The 19,157-nt window shown below is 41.0% G+C and overlaps 5 non-coding genes across 5 annotated transcripts; all 5 read right to left on the bottom strand.

The window, feature by feature from the left end:
* Positions 1–678: 678 nt before the first annotated feature.
* trnae-cuc (transfer RNA glutamic acid (anticodon CUC)) lies at positions 679–751 on the bottom strand. The gene has a single exon. It is a non-coding gene; the product is annotated as a tRNA-Glu (tRNA).
* Positions 752–3,173: 2,422 nt separating this feature from the next.
* Positions 3,174–3,246, bottom strand: trnav-cac (transfer RNA valine (anticodon CAC)). The gene has a single exon. It is a non-coding gene; the product is annotated as a tRNA-Val (tRNA).
* Positions 3,247–3,756: 510 nt separating this feature from the next.
* trnav-aac (transfer RNA valine (anticodon AAC)) lies at positions 3,757–3,829 on the bottom strand. The gene has a single exon. It is a non-coding gene; the product is annotated as a tRNA-Val (tRNA).
* A 10,904-nt stretch (positions 3,830–14,733) lies between these two features.
* trnav-aac (transfer RNA valine (anticodon AAC)) lies at positions 14,734–14,806 on the bottom strand. The gene has a single exon. It is a non-coding gene; the product is annotated as a tRNA-Val (tRNA).
* Positions 14,807–17,652: 2,846 nt separating this feature from the next.
* On the bottom strand, positions 17,653–17,725 carry trnav-aac (transfer RNA valine (anticodon AAC)). Its single transcript has one exon. It is a non-coding gene; the product is annotated as a tRNA-Val (tRNA).
* Positions 17,726–19,157: the final 1,432 nt, after the last annotated feature.

A 19,157-nucleotide genomic window follows, 5' to 3' on the forward strand; every position in this document is an offset into this window, starting at 1 on the left:
TTACTTAGTCCATTAATTAAGCAATAGGCTTGAGAAGCCGGAATTATTGTGTGACGCGCGGCTCTTGAAGAGGCTTGGTGTTCAAAAACTTCTTCCATTTAGAGTGATGGAAGCCACTGTGTTCTGGGTACCTTCAATGCTGCAGAAATGACCAATCATTTGAATTTACCACAGGTGGACTCCAATCAAGTTAAAGAATATCTAAGGATGATCAATGGAAACAGGATGGAACCTGAGCTCAATTTCCAGCCTCATAGCAAAGGGTCTGAAAACGTATGTAAATAAGTTTTTTTTTAAATATTTTTTTCATTAATAAAAACTATATGTTATCGCTTTGTCATTATGGGTTATTGTGTATAGTACACCCTAAAAACTACCGTCACATCAATAAGCTGTAAATAACAGAAAACATTCTACATTTTGTTTGTTTTACCTTGGATTAATTTCCATTTATTTGGGGATATATCCATTACAAATGACCCTGATAAATGAATTTGCCTGGCTCAGAGAAGCTGTCAGTCTGGTCACATTCATTCAGATCGCACGGAGGAGTCCCCAGACAAAAAACGGCAACATTGATCCACAGGTCGGAGAGAGTGCAGCAAGGTTTAGACACAACCTCACTGTTTCAAAACAATGCTAGCCTCTGGGCATTGGGAAATATTGAATATTACAAAATGTTTCCGCCCGGTTTCGAACCGGGGACCTTTCGCGTGAGAGGCAAACATGATAACCACTACACTACGAAACCTAATGTGTGGAAATGTAAGGGTGTGACTGACTTTGGCTGGGTGGGGGACATTTATCGCTCTCAGAACCTAATGAAATCAGAAATGACTTAGTCCATTAATTAAGCAATAAATGCTTGAGAAGCCGGGAATTATTGTGTGCCGCCGGCTCTTGGAAGAGGCTTGGTGGTTCAAAACTTCTTCCATTTAAGAGTGATGGAAGCCACTGTGTTCTTGGTACCTTCAATGCTGCAGAAATGACCAATCATTTGAATTAACCACAGGTGGATTCCAATCAAGTTGAAGAAACATCTAAGGATGATCAATGGAAACAGGATGGACCTGAGCTCAATTTCCAGCCTCATATCAAAGGGTCTGAAAACGTAAGTATATACGTTTTTTTTTAAATATTTTTTCATTAATAAAAACTATATGTTATCGCTTTGTCATTATGGGGTATTGTGTATAGTACCAATAACAACTAGCGGTAACATCAAGCACCTGTAATGACAGAAAACAATCTACATTTTGTTTGTTTTACCTTGGATTATATTGCCATTTATTTGGATATATCCATTATATGACCCTGAAAATGAATTTGCCTGGCTCAGAGAAGCTGTCAGTCTGGTCACATTCATACAGATCGCACGGAGGAGGTCCCCAAAAAACGGCAACATTGATCCACAGGTCGGAGAGGTAGACAGCAGGTTTAGACAAACCTCAACTGTTTCAAACCAATGTTAGCCTCTGGGCATTGGGAAATATTGAATATTACAAAATGCTTCCGCCCGGTTTCGAAACGTGGACCTTTCCCGAGTGAGGCGAACGTGATAACCACTACACTACGGAAACCTAATGAGTGGAATTCAAAGGTGTGGCTGACTTTGGCTGGGTGGGACTTTATCGCTCTCAGAACCTAATGAAATCAGAAATTACTTAGTCCATTAATTAAGCAATAAGCTTGAGAAGCCGGAATTATTGTGTGCCGCCGGCTCTTGGAAGAGGCTTGGTGGTTCAAAACTTCTTCCATTAAGAGTGATGGAAGCCACTGTGTTCTTGGGTACCTTCAATGCTGCAGAAATGACCAATCATTTGAATTAACCACAGGTGGATTCCATCAAGTTGAAGAAACATCTAAGGATGATCAATGGAAACAGGATGGACCTGAGCTCAATTTCCAGCCTCATATCAAAGTGTCTGAAAACGTATGTATATACGTTTTTTTAAATATTTTTTTCATTAATAAAAACTATATGTTATCGCTTTGTCATTATGGGGTATTGTGTATAGTACCCCAAAAAACTAGCCGTCACATCAAGAAGCTGTAATAACAGAAAACATTCTACATTTTGTTTGTTTTACCTTGGATTAGATTGCCATTTATTTGGATATATCCATTACAATGACCCTGATAAATGAATTTGCCTGGCTCAGAGAAGCTGTCAGTCTGGTCACATTCATTCAGATCGCACGGAGGAGGTCCCCCCAAAAACGGCAACATTGATCCACAGGTCGGAGAGGTAGACAGCAAGGTTTAGACAAACCGCAACTGTTTCAAAACAAATGCTAGCCTCTGGGCATTGGGAAATATTGAATATTACAAAATGTTTCCGCCTGGTTTCGAACCGGGGACCTTTCGCGTGTGAGGCAAACATGATAACCACTACACTACAGAAAAACGTAATGTGTGGAAACGTAAGGGTGTGACTGACTTTGGCTGGGTGGGACATTTATCGCTCTCAGAACCTAATGAAATCAGAAATGACTTAGTCCATTAATTAAGCAATAATGCTTGAGAAGCCGGGAATTATTGTGTGCCGCCGGCTCTTGGAAGAGGCTGGTGGTTCAAATCTTCTTCCATTTAAGAGTGATGGAAGCCACTGTGTTCTTGGGTACCTTCAATGCTGCAGAAATGACCAATCATTTGAATTAACCACAGTGGACTCCAATCAAGTTGAAGAAACATCTAAGGATGATCAATGGAAACAGGATGGACCTGAGCTCAATTTCCAGCCTCATAGCAAAGGGTCTGAAAACGTATGTAAATAAGTTATTTTTTTTTTAATATTTTTTCATTCATTAATAAAAGCTATATGTTATCGCTTTGTCATTATGGGGTATTGTGTATAGTACCCATTAAAAACTAGCGTCACATCAAGCAGCTGTAATGACAGAAAACAATCTACATTTTTGTTTGTTTTACCTTGGATTATATTGCCATTTATTTGGATATATCCATTACAATGACCCTGATAAATGAATTTGCCTGGCTCAGAGAAGCTGTCAGTCTGGTCACATTCATACAGATCGCACGGAGGAGGTCCCCCAAAAAACGGCAACATTGATCCACAGGTCGGAGAGGTAGACAGCAAGGTTTAGACAAACCTCAACTGTTTCAAACCAAATGTTAGCCTATGGGCATTGGGAATATTGAATATTACAAAATGTTTCCGCCCGGTTTCGAACCGGGGACCTTTCACGTGTGAGGCGAACGTGATAACCACTACACTACGGAAACCTAATGTGTGGAAAACTAAGGGTGTGACTGACTTTCGCGTGTGAGGCGAACGTGATAACCACTACACTACTGAGACTACAATACAAAAAGAGGAAGTCGTGGAAAATATTAGGAATGCCCACAAGTCTACCTCACATAATATCCAAATTGAGTACCACAGAAAGAGCCATAATACCCATTAAAACTAGCGGTCAAACAGGAAAATGCTTCCAATCGTTTTTCCACCATGCATGTTCCCCACGGGGGATTTTAAAAACACTTGAAATAAGGGCTGTGGCTCTTGTCGGCTTACCCTGGCATGGTAAACTATTTGAATCATTATGGACCTCAGACCACACGTAGCAGGAATGTATTCAGAGCGCCCAAGCTAGCCACACATGCAGAGTGCGTTACGCAACTAAAAAAGGTATGTCTGAATAGCAAATATTGAGAAGTGCGAAGGAAAGCATGAATTCCGAAATTGGGACCGAGTCCTAAGTGAATCGGCTTACTGTCCAATTTTTTAAAATATGTTTCCACCCGGTCTCGAACCGGGGACCTTTCGCATGTTAAGCGAACGTGATAACCACTACACTACGGAAACCTAATGAGTGGAATTCAAAGGGTGTGGCTGACTTTGGCTGGGTGGGACATTTATCGCTCTCAGAACCTAATGAAATCAGAAATGACTTAGTCCATTAATTAAGCAATAAGGCTTGAGAAGCCAGAATTATTGTGTGCCTCCGGCTCTTGGAAGAGTCTTGGTGGTTCAAAATTCTTCCATAATTATCCTGTTAAGGCTATGGCAGAATACTGCCCCCGTTGGAGAAATGCGTGCCCATAGTAAACTGACAAAAAATCTGTAAAAATTGCTAATATATGCATATAATAATATTATTGAATAGAAAACACTCTAAAGCTTCTAAAACCGTTCAAATTATGTCTCTATGTAAAGCAGAACTCACAGGGCATCCATTCTTCCAAACTCTTTCTGTCATCAGAAAAGTTGGCCCAACTTTGACGTCATCGCCCCCACCCTTCCCAACCAGCTACAGATCTGGAAACAGTTTCTATCTCTTCAGCGCGATGTCCTCTTTCAATGGGGCGCGTCATTGTGAAGATTGCGCGCTCCCTCACCCTTTGGCGGGGCGAAACCCTCCGGTCACGCAATAATACGTGCGCGCGTCTGCAAATTCTGTCTTTTGTTCCAAGATCCACCAAACGACGTAGGCTTCTCCTTTCGAGCGAATATCTTTTATATATGATTAAAACATGTTTTAGCTCGAATTTGAACTTAGTTTGACCAGTTTAGTCGACATATAATATGTAATTTTGAAGTTTCGATGCGCAACCCATAGATTTTTGAGTGCTTTTCAGCCGAAATTAGTCTCGTTTGATAACCCAAAGACACACATTTGAAAGGGAAACGCTGGTTTTTGGGTAAGTATGACTTCTTCTTCCACGACTTCTGATCGAACAACGGCTAAGGTAAGGGAAGATTATGTGGTTTATTATGTGTTTCTGTGGACTTCCGAAATAGCGAAGTCATATTGCTAATCTATGAGCGCCGTCTCATATTATTGACAAGTGAACGAATTCTGTAAACGTTAAAAATAAATTACACAGCTGTTTTATGAAGAAGAAGTGTATCTTTCTAAGTATATGTAGAACATGTATATTTAGTCAACGTTATGATGTGTATTTCTGTTATCTGGCAGAGTTATCATAATTCTTCTCCGGGCATTGTTGTAGCATTTTTTGGCCATGACCTTCTATGTAAACCGTGATTTATGGATATAATTAGCATATTATTGAAAAAAACATTAATGTACTGTATAACATGTCCTATTCCTGTCATCTGATGAAGATTTTCAAAAGGTTAGTGAATTATTTTTCTTTTAATCCTGCTTTTGTGATTGCATCTATTGTTCTACAAAATGGCTATGTAATTAGCCTATCTTGGTGGTGGTTTGAACATAAATATGTGCTATGTTTCGCCGTAAACATTTTAGAAATCTGACTTGGTGGCTAGATGAACAAGGTGTTTATCTTTCATTTGAGCTATTGGACTTGTTAATGTGTGGAGGTTAAATATTTCTAAGAATATTTTTGCGTTCTGTGTGCCACTGTGTCAGTTGAGCAGTGGGGGAGGGTACCCCTAGCGGGACGTGTGGGGCCATGTAAGAGTGATGGAAACCACTGTGTTCTTGGGTACCTTCAATGCTGCAGAAATGACCAATCATTTGAATTTACCACAGGTGGACTCCAATCAAGTTGAAGAAACATCTAAGGATGTGTAGAGAAATGCTATTTCTTATGTAGGTGACCAAACTATTGTTAAGGGGGGGCTACAACTCAGAGTTGAGCCTGTGGGGTCCCCTACAGGATAGCTCCCGCATTACACTAATGGCCAAAACCAGCGCACACACACATAATCTCCTTTGTATCTTAACATTGTGTGCCCGAAGAGGATTCTACGATGACGGACAGACAACTGAGCCAATGGCGGAAGACTACAGACTACACCCCAGCTGAACCAATCCAAAGATACGATCTTCCAGAATCAACCTACTTTCTTTTCTATATATTAGTGGTGTACTGATTGTAACGGTCTCTTCTTCGTCTGCGTTTCCGTACGAACCAGCGGGAGAGCCGTAATTACGTTGTTCTAGATATCTTCACTCTGAATAAACTGTAGCTTGTCATACAATTTACCCCTTGTCTGAATCGATCCTTGACCGACTCGCCCGTCTACATATCCAATTTCTAACAGAAATGGTAGCAGCGTATAGTTTACCTAACGATCCAGTCGAAGTGAGTTGATTTTGGTGTGGGGGAGGCGAGTTGGTGAAAGGACGATTCATAAAAAATATAAATAAAAGACGGGTGAAGACTTTTCGGGGGAGGGCAACAATTCTGCTCAACTCGGAAAACTGATTTCAAGGTGCACCATAAAAAATAAGGTAAGCAAAAGCCTGTTAAATCAAACTTTGCATATTGTGGTAAAGTCTGTCCAAATTTTTATCAGTTTTTCCGAGTAAGTATGAATTCTTGTGTAAATTTATAATTTGCTGACGAGTCGAATAACAGTGTATGTGAACATATGTAGTAACGAACCCGGCGACGGCCAGTGTGATTTAAATCATTGATGAGATATCAGTAAGGGGATAGCTAATTACTATTCATTAACTCTGGCGCCGAGGGGACAAATTGTAATTTTGGGACCCGTGACCCGGTCAGCACAGTCTGCTAGCTTTCAATGATGAGTGATCACTGTTTTGTCTTTGATAGTTCCGATAGGGGTCGGGAATAGAGATCAGTAGGGGATAGCTAATTACTATTCATTAAATCTGGCGCCGAGGGGACAAATTGTAATTTTGGGACCCGTGACCCGGTATGGCTCAGTCTGATAGAGATTCACCGATAGGGGTCGGACATGTGTAATAATTCTGATAGGGGTCAGCTCGATAGGGATCAGGAATAGAGATCAGTAGGGGATAGCTAATTACTATTCATTAACTCTGGCGCCGAGGGGACAAATTGTAATTTTGGGACCCGTGACCCGGTCAGCACAGTCTGATATAAATTCACTGATATAAGGATCGGCTTTCAGGGGTCAGAGATATAACGTGTTGTTTTGTCTTGTTTTGTCTATTTGTAACTGTTTATGTTATGTTATGTTAAAATGCAATGTGGTTGTAATTGTTTCCATTAAGATTGTTGGTGGTTAGATAGAGGGAGAGAGAGAGAATTATAATAAGGGATATTGGATAAATCCGAAACTTCTATATTGTATGTACCTATGTTAATAGGTACATGTATAAATGTATAATCAGGAATGAAATGACTGATGTATAATTGAAATAATACCTGAATATAATATTTAAATATTGAGACTAAATAGTCGAATAGATCCCTTGGTTGTGCGCTCCATAATGCTATACAAACCCATGCGTTTTTTCTCAACCTGAATATACGAAGGAGAAGCTCTGAGATAAGGCAGAGTACGAGCAATAGTGTCTCTTCGAATACATCGTGGGTATTAATCAACGTCGGGCGAAGTATATGCTAACTATATTCAGATGGAAGGAGAGAATTTCGATTAAAACTACGATTAAATTCCGATTGAATTAAATTAAATTACGTTTAAAGCAAATTCACAATGGCGACCCCCAATACTCCAAAGCTGAGGTTTAATGAGTTCCTAGAACAAAAAATTGAATATAGATCAGGGGGAAAGGAACGATGGACGCCTATAAAGAAAGTTTGGGAGGGATTGAAGTTAAGATGGACACAAGCAGGTTATCTAGGGGGGTGGCCGCCAACAGGGGCCCAGCTGAAAACAATGGAATGTGAGTTGAGAGGGACGTAGCAGGAGGCCAGAGACAAGGAAGTTGAAAGAAATAAAAACCATGTATTTAAGAACCAAGGGACCAAACAGAGAATGAATAGAAGGCGGGGCCATTGCGTCTCCCACTGGTCTGCTTACTGGCGTAAATGAAGATTTGTAAGAATCAAATCCTGTGCATGAAACACGCTTGATATTCAGTCGGGGACTAATATCGATATGAATGAGGTCGGGGACAAAGCGAGTGTGGTACATTAGGTATTTCAGTTGGAGCTGGAACCGGTGAGAATGTTGAAAAAGTCGCAGGCTTGCTGATGAGATTTATACCATAGAATATTGAGGGGGGTGCATGACTGTTGGAAAGAGTGTTAAACTCTATTAACGCAAATTTCTTTTTGCGGATTTATATTATGAGGTTTGAACTATACTAATGTTGTAGAATTACATAATCAACATCTGAACATACTTACGTTAAACATTAATTGAGCCACTGAGTAATAGATAAGCTGTACACTAGGTACGGGGCGAAGGGTGTGGTCGATGTAAGACGGGAGTGGTGTTCTAACCAAATTATTTAGTTATTTTAATTCATTTACACAAGTACTTCCCGGGTATTGATTTTGGTTTGATTGTTCAGATAACATCATTGAAATTAAACAGGAGGTCAAGGTATACTAACATTAGAATCTGTTTTCATTATGGAGAACAATGAAAGGCCCGCAGAGTGGATTGCAGGCTGAGGTTTTTATGTTAAAGGGACAGTGCACATTTATCACAGTTGTGTGTGTCTGTCTAATGGCTGGGTATTTAAGAAGTATTTTGGGGAGACAATTTGGAGAAACACGAATAAGACATGAAACATCGAGACAAATTATTTGAGTTTGAGGGGATTATCATAATTTTTAGGTTTTGTTTTTGTAGTAAATGTTTGGGGTAAGGGGATTTCCATGTTCCAGAGACATGATATTTTAAAGAGGCACGCTCACATATGGAACCTTTATGAGTTATTTTATTTTATGAGTTTTAATTACACAAGTGATTTTTATTTTAAGGATAAAGGGTTCTTTAATATGTCTAATATGGTATGGAACACAAATGTGGGGGGATGGTGTAACCCGTGACCGGATTTCATGGCTCTCTCGGGTGGTCTGATCAGCCACAAGGGGGTACCATTTGAATAATACATTTGTGGTCATGGGTAATACTGTTTAAAAAAAATAAAAATAATAATAATTATAGTGGAGTTTACTTAACCTATATAAAGACTTTAGTAATTGCCACCATAGACATGTTTTTCTAAAAATAAAAATCCATGAGTTTAGATAAAGCCAAACATTGAGACATTTAGTTAAAATGTGGAAACATGGGAAAAGGCAGACAGATGAGCCCTCCCCCGCACTGCAGAGACCTTGACGGTTGGAGAGCAGAGAGGAGAGGTTTTAGAAGGGAGCCAGGACGAGCAAAGATAACGGAGTGTGTAGATAACAGTCACTGAGTGAAGACAAAAGGGAGAATTGGACATGTGGAAAATTTAAAGGGGCGCTCCTACATGATAATGTCAGAACAGAAGGATAATATACTAATCTTACCTAAGTCATTATTTAGAGTAGGTAAAGTTGTTACCTGGGCAAAGCCAGGTATCAAAAGGGGGATAGGTAAATTGTGGTCTAGGATAGGATGGGGCCTATTGGATAAACTAATATTTTTTTAAATGTAGCTAACAAATGGGATTAGAAGTTAAAGATAGAATCAGATAAAACATGAGAAACTGTTTGTTAACCAAGCCTGTATGTCCAGCATTTTATGCATTATAGGTGAACTGCAGGTGAAGTCACTCAATCCAGTCCCAGAGGCTTGTTGGGGTCCAAGGTCTCCTGGTGACAGCTAGCTGAAAGAGCTACCCGGATTCATATCGCACGGTGGGAGGGTAAGACACACTGACACTATCGAACAATAAACAGTGTTCGAGAGGAGAACTGGAATTAACAGAATTCCGGGGGCCATCTCTCGAATGAAGAAAATCCTCCCTGTCCTGTCACCCCTGTTTTTGTTCATAGAAGTGAAGATGTGTCTGGCTCTTGCTAAGTGATGTGTTCTCGGGGAAAGGGTGGGGCTTCACATGGAAGCTGTTTGTCTGAGCTGTCTTATCGTGGGTGACATCCCAAATAACACAGCTCCGGATGAATCAGTACCCGAAGCCTCAGCTGGTTTGACCACCCTGGCTCACGGGTTGACAGAAAACACTGGGGTGGATACTTCTCTGATTAATGGGGTTTGATAGTATGTTTAGAAAATGGGGAAAATATTATGATCACTGTACTATGGGCTACATTCACCTGTGTGACTGTTTTAGTTTTATGGGGCTGTTGTCTAATTCCCTGTGTATGAGGCCTTATTTCCAGGACTCTGGAGAAATCGATGGAAATAGATGGTGATGTACCAGCGGATTCCAGGTTCTGACCCGTGGAATGCTGAATGTATGTCTACAGAACAAGTGGACGAAAATTATAAATGAAATTATATTAAATTGGGAGGGTGTCCGTATGGGGATTACAGGATAACCGACTTGGGACAGTTCTGGGATTGGAAGAGAGGGTATCCTTAAAGCAGAGGGGATCCCACAAAGGTGGATAGGTTTTCCATGATATGGGAAAACCTGGGAGCACTGTTGAACTTTGTAAAGGTGATGAAATCTTGCTAACCATCAAAACGATTAAGCTCTCTGATGCAGGCACTTACACCCTCGGACTACAAAGGACCGGGACAGACACGATGGGTGTGTTTTCTATTAAGGTGTTGCCAAAACCAGAGGTCCCAGATGAACCAGGGCCAGACACACTCCTCTACCACCCCTGGACCGAACCTGCCACCACTGTGTTAAAAATCCCATTCAGGTAATTAATGTTAGAGACTATTCAGCTATTGATCAATTAGGCACTGAGACTGGTGTTATTGGTAGGGACAATTTGTGGCTTTCTTATATGAGGTATACAGTTAAGACCCTGAAAAGAAAGGACTGCATGAGTTACATGAAACATTGGTCATGATACACCTGTTCTGGCTACACACCCATTTGCTATAGGAGAAGGAGAGGGGTGGTTGTGTATTCTGAGAGGTTTTTACCTGGTTGAGGCCAATTCAACTCTCTGTTCCTCTTTGAGCCTTGTGTTTCCTACAGTACCTCCTCATCGGGCCCCTTGGGCTGTTGAGGCATATGAGGGCAATTACAGTTGCATCACGGGTACAGGTAATGGCATTGATTATGGGAGATTGCCTGAAGCTGATTGCAGTAGTAACATAACCATTAATTCCACTTGGCCAGTTACAGGCCTAAACCAAACTAGTGGTCTGGCTGATGTGTGGTGGATCTGTGGACCCAAAAGAGTGCTGAGACCCATTCTTAGAGGAGACTGGCAAGGTACGTGTGCTCTGACCAGTTTGATAATTCCACTGACCATTGTTGATGTTACTGCTGAACAGTTGTTGGGTTCTGTATCCAGGGGACCTGAAAACATTCCATCCCATGGGAGACATAGAAGTAGTGCTCCATGGACAGAGGATGTAGTTGACATACACACTAACCTGTTGGGAGTGCCCGTGGGGGTTCCTCATGAGCTTCAGGCCTTGGGCAGGAATGATGGATTATAGGTCCAGCCATAGTGGATGCAAGACAGACTGCATGGATTCATTACATCTACTATGATCAACAGCGTTTTGTTAATTACCCCCGTGATGCACTCACTGGTATGTCTGAACAGTTTGAGGCCACATCTAGGGTTGCCAGACAGAATAGACTTGCTTTGGATATGCTTCTTGCCAGTCAGGGGGGCGTATGCAAGATGTTCGGTGAACAATGTTGCACGTATATTCCTAATAACACCAGTCCAGATGGTAGTATATCTAAGGCCCTTAGTGGGCTTGATGCACTATCTGCTGAGATGAGGACCATGGCGGGGGTGGAGGAGTCTGGCCTGTTCTCTTGAGTGGGAGCCTGATTTTGGTAAGTACACTAGAATGGTGGTTACTGGATTTCTGACCCTAATTTTTGTATTTTTGTTATTTGATGTAGTGTGCTGCTTGCATCATACCGTGTTTCAAGAAGTCTGTTACAGATGTGGTGAAGGCTTCAGGCATGATGATGCCTTTGCTTGATGCTCCAGTTGGAGATGCTGATACTGAAGCATGCTTTCAGGGGAGGATGAGACTGACTGAGGATGACCCATGGTATGCTGTGGGTGAGGTAGTAGAATAAATCTTACACCACCACAGTTCCTTGTTATACATCTTTATGATGGGTTTTCTTTCCAGTATGTTTGTTCTCCCTGTTGTGAAGGTTTCGAGTCCCTGGGTGGCATGAAGCCCAACTGGTGCAGGATAGGAGTAGCTGAGAGGACCAGATGGTTTATAATAATGCTTTGCTTTGCTTTACTCTGTTTTCCATGACCAAAGTTTTATCCGGTATCTTACATGTCAATAAACAATAAAGTGTTATCCTGTTTTTGCTAAGTGACACCCTTGTGGGTGTCAAAAGGGGGACTTAAATTTCACACCATTTTTTTTTTGTTCTGTTTTTGAATGAGCTGTTCTCTTTTTGACATGAAGGTATTTTAAACTCTGTGACTGTTATATGATTCATTGCTGAATTTTTGTTCACACCCTTGGGGGTGTGAAAAAGAGGGATTATTGGTTCCTGTGTTTTACATTATAGCCATTACCATATATATGATTGAATATTATCTGCTGTTGGCTTGTGTTGATGTATGCAAGTGTTATGCAACATAGCTGACTTGAAACATTGTTAAAAGTGTCAGTGCCAGGGGACTTTCTCATGCTGGAAAAATACAGAAGGGAGGGCACATTCAGAGCGTGGGGTTGCGAGAACAAGCGTTTTTTTTGTTAGATAACAGGAGCCAGGTGCGTGATAACGGTATGGAGCATGAGAGCCTGGCTGCAACTTCTCTTATGACATTCCAGAATCGCATTGCAGTAGATATGCTACTGGCGGAGAAAGGTGGAGCTTGTACTATGTTTGGTGAACAGTGTTGCACTTTCATCCCTAGTAACACAGCCTCCGATGGTAGCTTGACCATGGCCCTAGAAGGTTTGAGGACGCTTAATGGTAAAATGAAATCTCATTCTGGGATGGATACCTCGATGTGGGACTCCTGGATGAGTGCGTTTGGTAAATATAAAACCCTGGTGTCCTCCATTTTGGTATCCATTTCGGTGTTCGCTGCCATTTTAGTTCTCTGTGGATGCTGTTGCATTCCATGCATCCGTTCCCTTGCCACTAGGGTTATCTCTAAAGCCATTGACCCTTCCTCCCCTTCCCAGATGTTTCCTCTGCTGGATAAAGACCTACTTGAATTCGAGGATGAGGAGGAGAGTGCCTATTAGATTTACATTATATCTGCTGTTGCCTTATGGGGATGTATGTATGTGTTATGCAAGTGGATCATTCCGCCTGACTTGCCTAGTTTAAGTCACATCTCTTTGGAGATGTGAAGAGAGGGAATCACAACTTTTTCCTGCGGGAAAAAGTTGGCTTATGTAGACAAGCATTTTACTTTTATTTTGAGCTGTTGTTCTCCGCTCTGTTAAATGAGGGTTGTAAGTTCCTAGGTGGCTGGTAGCCAACTTAGTACATAGTGGGATTGAATGGAGAACATGATGTAATACATATATATCTATTTCTGTTTAAAACCGTGCCTTATTTCATAGTCCCCTTGGGAGAAGTTTCTCTTTGTGTCTGGATCCAGTTAGGTTGTGTCACGTCTCTGGTGAGACGTGAAGAGAGGGTTTTGTAGAGAAATGCTATTTCTTATGTAGGTGACCAAACTATTGTTAAGGGGGGGCTACAACTCAGAGTTGAGCCTGTGGGGTCCCCTACAGGATAGCTCCCGCATTACACTAATGGCCAAAACCAGCGCACACACACATTATCTGCTTTGTATCTTAACATTGTGTGCCCGAAGAGGATTCTACGATGACGGACAGACAACTGAGCCAATGGCGGAAGACTACAGACTACACCCCAGCTGAACCAATCCAAAGATCCGATCTTCCAGAATCAACCTACTTTCTTTTCTATATATTAGTGGTGTACTGATTGTAACGGTCTCTTCTTCGTCTGCGTTTCCGTACGAACCAGCGGGAGAGCCGTAATTACGCTGTTCTAGATATCTTCACTCTGAATAAACTGTAGCTTGTCATACAATTTACCACCTTGTCTGAATCGATCCTTGACCGACTCGCCCGTCTACATATCCAATTTCTAACAGATGATCAATGGAAACAGGATGGACCTGAGCTCAATTTCCAGCCTCATAGCAAAGGGTCTGAAAACGTATGTATATACGTTTTTTAAAAATATTTTTTTCGTTAATAAAAACTATATGTTATCGCTTTGTCATTATGGGGTATTGTGTATAGTACCCATTAACAACTAGCGGTCACAGCAAGCAGCTGTAATGACAGAAAATAATCTAGGTAGACTGCAAGGTTTAGACAAAACTCAACTGTTTCAAACCAAATGCTAGCCTCTGGGCATTGGGAAATATTGAATATTACAAAAATTTTCCGCAAGGTTTCGAACCGGAGACCTTTCACGTGTGAGGCGAACGTGATAACCACTACACTACATAAACCTAATGTGTTGAAAACTAAGGGTGTGACTGACTTTCGCGTGTGAGGCGAACGTGATAACCACTACACTACTGAAACTACAATACAAAAAGACGAAGTCGTGGAAAATATTAGGAATGCCCACAAGTCCACCTCACATAATATCCCAAATTGAGTACCACAAAAAGAGCCATAATACCCATTAAAAACTAGCGGTCAAACAGGAAAATGGTTCCAATCGTTTTTCCACCATTCATGTTCCCCACGGGGGATTTTAAAAACACTTGAAATAAGGGCTGTGTTTCTTGTCAGCTTACCCTGGCATGGTAAACTATTTGAATCATTATGGACCTCAGACCACACGTAGCAGGAATGTATTCAGAGCGCCCAAGCTAGCCACACATGCAGAGTGCGTTACGCGACTAAAAAAGGTACGTCTGAATAGCAAATATTGAGAAGTGCGAAGGAAAAGCATGAATTCCGAAATTGGGACCGAGTCCTAAGTGAATAGGCTTACTGTCCAATTTTTTAAAATATGTTTCCGCCCGGTCTCGAACCGGGGACCTTTCGCGTGTTAAGCGAACATGATAACCACTACACTACGGAAACCTAATGAGTGGAATTCAAAGGGTGTGACTGACTTTGGCTGGGTGGGACATTTATCGCTCTCAGAACCTAATGAAATCAGAAATTACTTATTCCATTAATTAAGCAATAAGGCTTGAGAAGCCGGGAATTATTGTGTGCCGCCGGCTCTTGGAAGAGGCTTGGTGGTTCAAAACTTCTTCCATTTAAGAGTGATGGAAGCCACTGTGTTCTTGGGTACCTTCAATGCTGCAGAAATGACCAATCATTTGAATTTACCACAGGTGGACTCCAATCAAGTTGAAGAAACATCTAAGGATGATCAATGGAAACAGGATGAACCTGAGCTCAATTTCCAGCCTCATAGCAAAGGGTCTGAAAACGTATGTATATACGTTTTTTTTTTAAATATTTTTTTAATTAATAAAAACTATATGTTATCGCTTTGTCATTATGGGTTATTGTGTATAGTACCCATTAAAAACTAGCGGTCACATCAAGCAGCTGTAATGACAGAAAACAATCTACATTTTAGTTTGTTTTACCTTGGATTATATTGCCATTTATTTGGATATATCCATTACAATGACCCTGATAAATGAATTTGCCTGGCTCAGAGAAGCTGTCAGTCTGGTCACATTCATACAGATCGCACGGAGGAGGTCCCCCAAAAAATGGCAACATTGATCCACAGGTCGGAGAGGTAGACAGCAAGGTTTAGACAAATCTCAACTGTTTCAAACCAAATGTTAGGCTCTGGGCATTGGGAAATATTGAATATTACAAAATGCTTCCGCCCGGTTTCGAACCGGGGACCTTTCCAGTGTGAGGCGAATGTGATAACCACTACACTACGGAAACCTAATGAGTGGAATTCAAAGGGTGTGGCTGACTTTGGCTGGGTGGGACGTTTATCGCTCTCAGAACCTAATGAAATCAGAAATTACTTAGTCCATTAATTAAGCAATAAGGCTTGAGAAGCCGGGAATTATTGTGTGCCGCCGGCTCTTGGAAGAGGCTTGGTGGTTCAAAACTTCTTCCATTTAAGAGTGATGGAAGCCACTGTGTTCTTGGGTACCTTCAATGCTGCAGAAATGACCAATCATTTGAATTTACCACAGGTGGACTCCAATCAAGTTGAAGAAACATCTAAGGATGATCAATGGAAACAGGATGAACCTGAGCTCAATTTCCAGCCTCATAGCAAAGGGTCTGAAAACGTATGTATATACGTTTTTTTTTTAAATATTTTTTTAATTAATAAAAACTATATGTTATCGCTTTGTCATTATGGGTTATTGTGTATAGTACCCATTAAAAACTAGCGGTCACATCAAGCAGCTGTAATGACAGAAAACAATCTACATTTTAGTTTGTTTTACCTTGGATTATATTGCCATTTATTTGGATATATCCATTACAATGACCCTGATAAATGAATTTGCCTGGCTCAGAGAAGCTGTCAGTCTTGTCACATTCATACAGATCGCACGGAGGAGGTCCCCCAAAAACGGCAACATTGATCCACAGGTCGGAGAGGTAGACAGCAAGGTTTAGACAAATCTCAACTGTTTCAAACCAAATGTTAGGCTCTGGGCATGGGGAAATATTGAATATTACAAAATGCTTCTGCCCGGTTTCGAACCGGGGACCATTCCAGTGTGAGGCGAATGTGATAACCACTACACTACGGAAACCTAATGAGTGGAATTCAAAGGGTGTGGCTGACTTTGGCTGGGTGGGACGTTTATCGCTCTCAGAACCTAATGAAATCAGAAATGACTTAGTCCATTAATTAAGCAATAAGGCTTGAGAAGCCGGGAATTATTGTGTGCCGCCGGCTCTTGGAAGAGGCTTGGTGGTTCAAAACTTCTTCCATTTAAGAGTGATGGAAGCCACTGTGTTCTTGGGTACCTTCAATGCTGCAGAAATGACCAATCATTTGAATTTACCACAGGTGGACTCCAATCAAGTTAAAGAAATATCTAAGGATGATCAATGGAAACAGGATGGACCTGAGCTCAATTTCCAGCCTCATAGCAAAGGGTCTGAAACCGTATGTAAATACGTTTTTTTTTAAATATTTTTTTCATTAATAAAAACTATATGTTATCGCTTTGTCATTATGGGGTATTGTGTATAGTACCCATTAAAAACTAGCGGTCACATCAAGCAGCTGTAATGACAGAAAATAATCTCGGTAGACTGCAAGGTTTAGACAAAACTCAACTGTTTCAAACCAAATGCTAGCCTCTGGGCATTGGGAAATATTGAATATTACAAAACGTTTCCGCACGGTTTCGAACCGGGGACCTTTCACGTGTGAGGCGAATGTGATAACCACTACACTACGGAAACCTAATGTGTGGAAAACTAAGGGTGTGACTGACTTTCGCGTGTGAGGCGAACGTGATAACCACTACACTACTGAAACTACAATACAAAAAGAGGAAGTCGTGGAAAATATTAGGAATGCCCACAAGTCTACCACACATAATATCCCAAATTGAGTACCACAGAAACAGCCATAATACCCATTAAAACTAGCGGTCAAACAGGAAAATGGTTCCAATCGTTTTTCCACCATTCATATTCCCCACGGGGGATTTTAAAAACACTTGAAATAAGGGCTGTGTTTCTTGTCAGCTTACCCTGGCATGGTAAACTATTTGAATCATTATGGACCTCAGACCACACGTAGCAGGAATGTATTCAGAGCGCCCAAGCTAGCCACACATGCAGAGTGCGTTACGCGACTAAAAAAGGTATGTCTGAATAGCAAATATTGAGAAGTGCGAAGGAAAAGCATGAATTCCGAAATTGGGACCGAGTCCTAAGTGAATAGGCTTACTGTCCAATTTTTTTAAATATGTTTCCGCCCGGTCTCGAACCGGGGACCTTTCGCGTGTTAAGCAAACGTGATAACCACTACACTACGGAAACCTAATGAGAGGAATTCAAAGGGTGACTGACTTTGGCTGGGTGGGACATTTATCGCTCTCGGAACCTAATGAAATCAGAAATTAATTAGTCCATTAATTAAGCAATAAGGCTTGAGAAGCCGGGAATTATTGTGTGCCGCCGGCTCTTGGAAGAGGCTTGGTGGTTCAAAACTTCTTCCATTTAAGAGTGATGGAAGCCACTGTGTTCTTGGGTACCTTCAATGCTGCAGAAATGACCAATCATTTGAATTTACCACAGGTGGACTCCAATCAAGTTGAAGAAACATCTAAGGATGATCAATGGAAACAGGATGAACCTGAGCTCAATTTCCAGCCTCATAGCAAAGGGTCTGAAAACGTATGTATATACGTTTTTTTTTTAAATATTTTTTTCATTAATAAAAACTATATGTTATCGCTTTGTCATTATGGGTTATTGTGTATAGTACCCATTAAAAACTAGCGGTCACATCAAGCAGCTGTAATGACAGAAAACAATCTACATTTTAGTTTGTTTTACCTTGGATTATATTGCCATTTATTTGGATATATCCATTACAATGACCCTGATAAATGAATTTGCCTGGCTCAGAGAAGCTGTCAGTCTGGTCACATTCATACAGATCGCACGGAGGAGGTCCCCCAAAAAATGGCAACATTGATCCACAGGTCGGAGAGGTAGACAGCAAGGTTTAGACAAATCTCAACTGTTTCAAACCAAATGTTAGGCTCTGGGCATTGGGAAATATTGAATATTACAAAATGCTTCCGCCCGGTTTCGAACCGGGGACCTTTCCAGTGTGAGGCGAATGTGATAACCACTACACTACGGAAACCTAATGAGTGGAATTCAAAGGGTGTGGCTGACTTTGGCTGGGTGGGACGTTTATCGCTCTCAGAACCTAATGAAATCAGAAATTACTTAGTCCATTAATTAAGCAATAAGGCTTGAGAAGCCGGGAATTATTGTGTGCCGCCGGCTCTTGGAAGAGGCTTGGTGGTTCAAAACTTCTTCCATTTAAGAGTGATGGAAGCCACTGTGTTCTTGGGTACCTTCAATGCTGCAGAAATGACCAATCATTTGAATTTACCACAGGTGGACTCCAATCAAGTTGAAGAAACATCTAAGGATGATCAATGGAAACAGGATGAACCTGAGCTCAATTTCCAGCCTCATAGCAAAGGGTCTGAAAACGTATGTATATACGTTTTTTTTTTAAATATTTTTTTAATTAATAAAAACTATATGTTATCGCTTTGTCATTATGGGTTATTGTGTATAGTACCCATTAAAAACTAGCGGTCACATCAAGCAGCTGTAATGACAGAAAACAATCTACATTTTAGTTTGTTTTACCTTGGATTATATTGCCATTTATTTGGATATATCCATTACAATGACCCTGATAAATGAATTTGCCTGGCTCAGAGAA

This window comes from Oncorhynchus kisutch, unplaced genomic scaffold (assembly GCF_002021735.2).
Source record: "Oncorhynchus kisutch isolate 150728-3 unplaced genomic scaffold, Okis_V2 scaffold2479, whole genome shotgun sequence".
NCBI classification, from domain to species: domain Eukaryota; kingdom Metazoa; phylum Chordata; class Actinopteri; order Salmoniformes; family Salmonidae; genus Oncorhynchus; species Oncorhynchus kisutch.